Source organism: Equus asinus, chromosome 17, assembly GCF_041296235.1.
Source record: "Equus asinus isolate D_3611 breed Donkey chromosome 17, EquAss-T2T_v2, whole genome shotgun sequence".
Taxonomy (NCBI): Eukaryota; Metazoa; Chordata; class Mammalia; order Perissodactyla; family Equidae; genus Equus; species Equus asinus.
This window is the reverse complement of record NC_091806.1, coordinates 29,572,693-29,580,487: the sequence shown is the minus strand read 5'-3', so window position 1 is coordinate 29,580,487 and position 7,795 is coordinate 29,572,693.

The window sequence follows — 7,795 nt, the reverse complement described above, 5'->3', positions numbered from 1 at the left end:
ATCTTTAAAAAAAAAAAAAGAAAAAATACAGATGCAAACAACTTTAAAAAATACACATTCACTCATCAAATCTATCCATATATTAAACAAGCAAAAATTGTTGAGATCTCAAAGGAAGCTCCAGAGAATAGGTATTCTCTTCCTTTCCTAGGAGTTGAACAAGTTGAGAAATAAAAGATAGTGTATATATGGAGACAATGATATCAACTGGGGAAGACTTTAAGTTTATTAAAGTTACTTACTTCCAATGAACACCATAAGTAGACAAGCTTATCTACCCAATCTTGGTGGTGGTGACTGGGACATGCCTGTTACACATTGTGGGGAAGCACCTCTGTAATGCAGGGAAAGGAGGGACTCAGCAGGAAGACTGCTCCAGAATCTAAGGGCAGAGGACAGCATGCCAGGTTGTTCTCAGATTTATCAATCAGACATGTCACTCCACCTTTCTAGGAACTGAGTGAATAAAATGGGGAGAGAAAGACCAGGATTATATAAATTAAGCTCCCTTTGCAGGAAAGAAACTTCAGAAGCAGGGAAAAAATAGTTTCCATCTACAACGAAGACCAAGTTGTATAATCATTGTCTTTTTTCCCACGTGTTTTTAAAAAGTCAATGTAGTTCCAATGAAATGCTTAAGAGAATGTATGTGCATCTTCACAGACTTATGAGATTTAAATGGAAGAGAAAAGAGCTAAAAATAGCTAGAGAATTTAAAAGGAAAACAAGATGGAAACTTGTCAGAACTTATTACAAAGTGATAATAATAAAGACAATGTGATAGTAGTGTGAGAGTAGACTGAGAAAAGCAAATCACAAACAGGCCCACAAGTCTATGGAAGCTTGATGCATGAAAACAGTACACGTATACCAATGAAAAATGGCCTAATAAACTGTGCTGCTATAAATACTCATACATATGAAAAAATAATATAGTATTTTTACTTTACATTTTACAAAACTTGATTCCAAATGCAATAACGATTTAAATTGTGAAGCTATGAGAGTAAAACATACAATATCTATGACTTAGACATACAGAAAAAAATTTTAAAAAGACATGAACGCACAAGACATAAAACATTAAAAATTGAACTATATCTAAATTACAAATAGCAACATTATAAAATAGAAAAAAGTAGATATTGACTGGAAATTTACTCAGAGAAACTGTTTGCAACTCATATAAATGTCAAACAATTAGTATCTAATACATATAAATAATTTCTCTAAATTACCCTGCGGGAAATATTCACAAAAGATATAATCAGGATAATTATAGAAGGAAAAACCTATGTGGTCAATAGAAACATGGAAATGTACATAACTCACTAGTAATCAGATAACTTTATATTAATACTACATTGAAATATAATTTTACATTTTTCAGTCTAACATGCAAAGTTTTGGTGAGAATTTGGAGTCACATATTTGTGGTGGGAAAATAGCACAGCCATGTTGGAGACAAACTTAGAATATTTAGTAAAATTAAATATAAGCCTCCCTATGGTCCAGAATTTCCATTGGTATAGATTCTAGAGACATTTTTGTCCACATCAAAGGATACATACACACATACAAACACATGTAAGTATATGTATGAATACGTGTAAATATATATACTTATGCACACAAGAGAATGTTTGGAGCAGTGTTGTTGATCAAAGAAAAATATATAAACTATTAAATCAGTGAAAATTTGGTAAAAAGGTGCTACAACACCTTGTGGATGAGTTTCTCAAGTGAAATGCTGAGTAATAAAAAGAAAGTTGCAGGGGCTGGCCCTGTGGCTGAGTGGTGAAAGTTCCATGCAATCCTGTTCAGCTGTCCAGGTTTGTGGACCTGGATCCTGGCTGTGGACCTACTCCACTCATAAGCCATGCCATGGGGGCATCCCACATACAGGATGGAAGAGGGTTGGCACAGATTTTCGCTCAGAGCTAACCTTCCTGAAGCAAAAAAGGAGAAAGACTGGTAGCAGAAGTTAGCTTGGGCGACTCGTTCTCATCAAACCAAACCAAACCAAACAAAACACCAAGTTGCAAAAGTTATATGGTGGCTACATGAATAGTTATTACATTATTTTAAATATATTTTTGTACACTTTAAATATTGTCAATAACGGAAATTCCCCCAAAAGGAAACACTATGTCCCCAATATATCAGTAGGGGGCTGCTATACTCTGATGTCAGCAATGCTGAGCGGAGCCATAGTTTCTTAGATGAGATGGTTAGTTTTAAACAAGACATGCCTTTAGTGTTGGAGAATATAACAAACTAAACCTATTGCTGATGTTTCTTGGGTAATCTGGTTGTTTCAAATATCTTGAGAAATAAGTTGAGTGGGATAACTCTGTAGTGATGGAACAAGAAATAATTCTCTTCAATTGAACATTTAGTGAGGACTAAGGGCAAATATGTTTGCCTAAGTTGCCTCCTTAGGTAAATTTGCTGTAAAATAGATTAAAGGCAGCACTTTCAAGGAGGCTTCCATCCAGTGGGTGAAGGCATTTGTGAGAAGAAGCTAGCATTGGTCATTTGTCCACTTAAACTAGAATCTTGATAGGGTAATGATATTTACCTTATCAATTTAATCATTTTGAATTAAAACAAAATATATGACATATTAGAGGACATTTTGTAAGAGCTATAGAAAACCAGCACAAGGGACACAACAAACATACACACACACAAGCCAAGTACCCAAGTATTTTGAATATGCTTAACCTATTCTGAACCCTGGTGCTTCTGAAGCTTCATTTATACTTATCCTTGTGCAATATAGAGGAAACAGGCCAGCCTGGGTTTGAATTCCAGTCCCAACACATCATAAAGCAAAGGGGTAACTCTCTTCAGCCTCAGTACCATCCTCTGTAAAATGGAGATCACAGAATTACTTAGAAGGTAATGATATTCATTGTAACACTGTTTACAATAGCAAAAATTTGGAAATAAAGTTAAATAAATCAGAGTAGATTCATATTATAGATCAATGCATAGTCCAAAAAGAATGAGATAAATATATACTCTTATGGAAGGGTGCTCTTGTTATATTGTCAAATGAACAAAGCAATTTTCAGAATAATGTGTAAAATGTGGACCCTTTAAAAATTTAACTTTCTTTCACTGCAACTCTCTCTTTTTCTCATTCTCTTTATTTATCCATGAGAAAACTCAGGAAGAAGTCACATCAAACTTTTAATTGTTATCCTTGGGTGTAGGAGTAGGGGCAGAAACTCTTTAAACTACTTCACTTTTTCTTTTAAAAATAGCTTTAAGTATTTTGAAAAGGAAGAGAAACAAGTGAAGTCTGTTTTGTACTGATGTGACTTAAAGTGAGGTGATTTATGTAAAATTCCCAACAGAGGGCTAGGAATTGAATAGTCATAATAATATACAGAAATAATACACTAAAGGCATATAATACTCATTTATTCATTCAATCTTTAAATCATTGTTTGTGCATATTCTCCTCAGGCTACAATCAGTCTAATTCACTTCCTCTCACCCACTTTCGATTAGGTCACCAGTGATGAAGTGATTATTCCTGGTCTTGGGGTGAAATATATGAGAACCATAGCTCTGGTCCTTTTCTCCACCATTTCCAGCACACCCTGGTTTGATACATGGCTGATATTGAAAAGCGAGTTTTGCTTTGTTTTACTCACACCAGAGCAGCCTCCGGATTCTCTTTCTGCAACTGGTGCAGGCTGATTGCCCACCCGGTCTCTCTGTGTGATTCCTTCTAATTGGGGAGTTTATAGCTGGAGCTAAAGGGATCAGTACCTGTTCCCTTGAGAATCTGAGGTTTCAGGGGCTGAGATGGAATTGGAATAAACAATGTTCTGTAGTTATTTCCTGCCGAAGAACATTTAAGCTTTCTGGAGAGGGTACATTTAATTCATGTTACTGTCATTAGGGACTTTTTTTTTTCTGTTTGTGTTGCCTCATTACAGAACAGTTTTAAAATTTTTTTTTTGTTATGAATGAGATTGAGCATCTTTTTATATGTCTAAGAATCTGTGTTTAGGTATAGAAAATTGACCTTGTCACCATAATCAGCAAAAAACGGCTTTCTGAAGAAAACAAATCCAAAGCTAATCTAAATTTTAAGGTACATGCTCTCTATTGTGATAAATAGAGTGACTACTGTTTGAACACATTTTATGTTATCACTTTTGACTATTGTCTATTCGAAAAAAAATTTACTTTTGATTCCTTTCTTTAAAAAAATGTTAACATTTTAAAAATCAGCCTTTGATAAAGATACCCTTTCTTCCAGTTATTCTTTACACCATCAGAATATTTCAGATAATAATCCATGAAATAAAAGACTTTCAATTGTGTTTGACTATAAAGCTGCTAGGGCTAAACTTTTAATTTAAACAGTGAAAGAAGAAAGCTAGATTCAGTGAGTCTAGTTTTTTGTTTTCTGTTTTTGCTTGAGGATGATTTGCCTGGAGCTAAAATCTGTGCCAATCTTCCTCTACTTTCCATGTGTTTTGCTGCTGCAGCATGGCCCCTGATGTGTGGTGTAGGTCAGTGCCTGGGAACCAAACCCAGGCTACCAAAGTGGAGCGTACTGAACTCAACCACCAGGCCATGGAGTTGGCCCTCATTGAATCTGTAGCTTTTTGATTAACAATCATACCTAGGAAGGAGAATTATTGTCAAAAGGCTGGTGAACTGACATTCAACATTACTTATTGCATGACCAGTGTCTCAGTTAGGAATGTGTGCCACTGCTCATAGAAGAAACCCAACTTCCTTAGTTAAAAATAGTGACTCATTTTTCCATCATAAAAAGAGTTTGGAAGCCAAGACTAGAGCTTTTGTGACTTGCTTAATTTTTCCCTTATGCTGGCTGCCTCACAGTCTAACAGGTTTACTAGAGCTCTAGACATCACCTTTCCTTTCAAAGCAGGAAAAAGGATCCAGGAAGCAGGGTGACAAGCATATATATACTCTTGATAAGGAAAACAAAAGCTTTCCCCAAACTCAGCATATTTCTACTTATATCTCATTGGCCAGAACTGTGTTATATGGAGTAGCAGAAATCTCTGTCTTGCACCACATGTCCTCAGCTACTTGATCCCAGTGCATCTGTGGTAGGCAGCGTTGTCTTAGCTACTAGTGACAGGTTTCCTGTGGTTTCTTTCTGCTCTTCTGCCTCAGGAACATCTCAGAAGCCGTTGAAGATCTTAGGCAACCCTCAAGCAATGGGAGAGGGGAACTGAGTAAATGTCTTAACCTCTTGTTATTCAGAGGGACAAATCTGTGGGACATTCTACACAGTTCATCAAAGTCCCTTTGAGAATTGAGTTCTAGTTCCAAATGGTGTAAGTCAGCTAAGTTATTCCCCCTTTCCTTGGTTTTCTCCTCTCCAATTCATTCTTCCTGCCCCCTCTCACTATTGCTTAGGATTACCTCTCTCAAAAAAGTTTAGCAAACTGCACAGTCTGAAGGAACAGTCCCCAGAGGACTGATATCACTTCAGACACCAGTCAAAATTTCAACGGTCCTCAGAGATACCCTCTTTTGTAGCTGGTTATAAATTCAGGGATCTCCATAATCACCCTCAGATCTTACATTTCACTAGAATGACTCAATGATATAGACTGAATGTTTGTGTCCCCCCTGCCCCCCAAATTCATATGTTGAAATCCTAAATCCTTGATTTGATGGTATTAGGAGGTTAGGCCTTTGGGAAATAATTAAATCAAGAGGGTGCAGCCCGTATGTATAGTACTCATATCCTTAAAAGAGATACCAGAGAACTCTTTTTTCACCATGTGAGGACACAATGAGAGGTCAGCAGTCTGTGACCCAGAAGTGTTCTCACCAGAATCTGATCATGCTGGCACCCTGATCTCAGACTTTTAACCTCTTTGTTTATAAGACACTCAGTCTATGGTAATTTGTAATAGAGCCTAAACTGACTAAGAGATCAGGAAAATACTATACATACAATTACAGTTTTATTATACCAAAAGGATACAAATTAGAACTCATTAATTCTAATTAATTAGGAAGAACTACATAGAACAAAGTCTGTAAGGTTTCTATACATGAAGGTTCCATCATCCTCAGGGATGCATTACTCTCCTGGTGTCAACATGTGCCAATTTGCATGGAGTATGGCCAGCCAGGGAAGCTCCACTGAGCCTTGGGGGCTGACAGTTTGTATGTGGACTCTGTGACATACTGTTTATATGGCGGAGCTTTAGTGCCCAACCCCTCCTGGATGTTCAGGTAATACCTTTAGTCTCCAGTTCCTCAGGAGGTTGGAACAGACACATGTCCAAAGCCCCATCATAAGTCACACTTCTAGACTGTGCACTGCCAAAGCCTCCAGGCAATCAAACACTCCTATCAGGGAGGACATTCCAAGGCCTTTGAGATCACCTCCCAGTAGTAGAGGGCAAAGGTCAGACTTTTATTTAGGTAAGGTTAATTCTTCATTACACTCCCACATACACTACATTTACCCAAGGCCATATCTCAGGAATGTAAACTAAGACGTAATACCCCAGCTACAATGGAAGCTGGGAAGTAAAGTACCTTTTTATCTGGTTGCATCACCTTCATGCTAACATTGGAGAATGGACAGTTATAGATAGCCAACTATATTTTGCCATACCAAGTTGAATACACATAAGGAATGGGGAATAGATAGATTCTTTCTTTCAGTTTCTGAAGGTATTCTCTTCTCCATGTCATTCTTGTCCAAAACTTTTGGGTCTGATGCCATATTTTCCTGCATCTTGGTGTAGATGAATATTTCCTATAAAGTTAGCCATCTTTGCTAATCCTTGACTTCAAATTTTTGTTGAAGAATTGAGCCTCTATCATAATGTTTCAGAGACAATTGATGGACACAAAAACTCCTCATAAAACATGGTCTGTTACAAGAACAGTTAGCTATACCCAGCTGTAGCTACTATTTTTTCTCATTGTAATAACTACAATCAAATTTTCTCTCTGCATTCTCTGTTCAGTAAGCACTTTGTCAGCTTACTTATATAATTAGTGAGCTTAATTTAATATATTTCAGACAATTAATAGATGCTTGGGATACAATAATGAGCCAAATACAAATTATCATAGTCTTATCAGAGATTAAATTTGAATGTTTCTCCTACATAAACCTATGGAAACATCAATCATATTGTGATCAGGCTGTGAGCTAAAAAACGATTTACTCTGGGTAGGCACATGGTGTAGTGGTTGTAAAAATGGCCACAAATTATCCCTTCCATGCATCTACACCAATGCAAGGTGATTTTGCAGATCCTTCCATTAAGTGGTGGAGTCAATTACTCCAACTCTTTGTATCCCGGTTGGCTATGTGACTTGCTATGGCCAATGTGATACCAGCAAAATCAGGAAAGCACTCACCACTTCAATACTTCTGGCCCTGTTTGTTAGTAATTTATGTCCAAGCAAGAAGGACTTAATCCTTAGTGACTGTAGAACTTCTTTTTCATAAGCACAAGATAAGGAGGTTTAGCATGAAAAATATAATGCCACAAAATAGGGATGCTGCTTTTTCCTGCTATTGAGACTTGATAGATCCAGGCTGTAAGCACATGTAAGAGAGGGCTCCAGAGACACTGGTGAGAGCTGTCAGGAAGAAGACATCTGTGGGAGAAGGCCTTTTTCTTGCCCTACATAGAGGACAAGTCCAGGAATGGAAGATACATGTGTATGAGAAGATGATGATCAGCACAGCGAAAATGAAATTAACAACAGCATAGATTAACAAACATTTTCACAAAGTGTATTTTAAATAGAA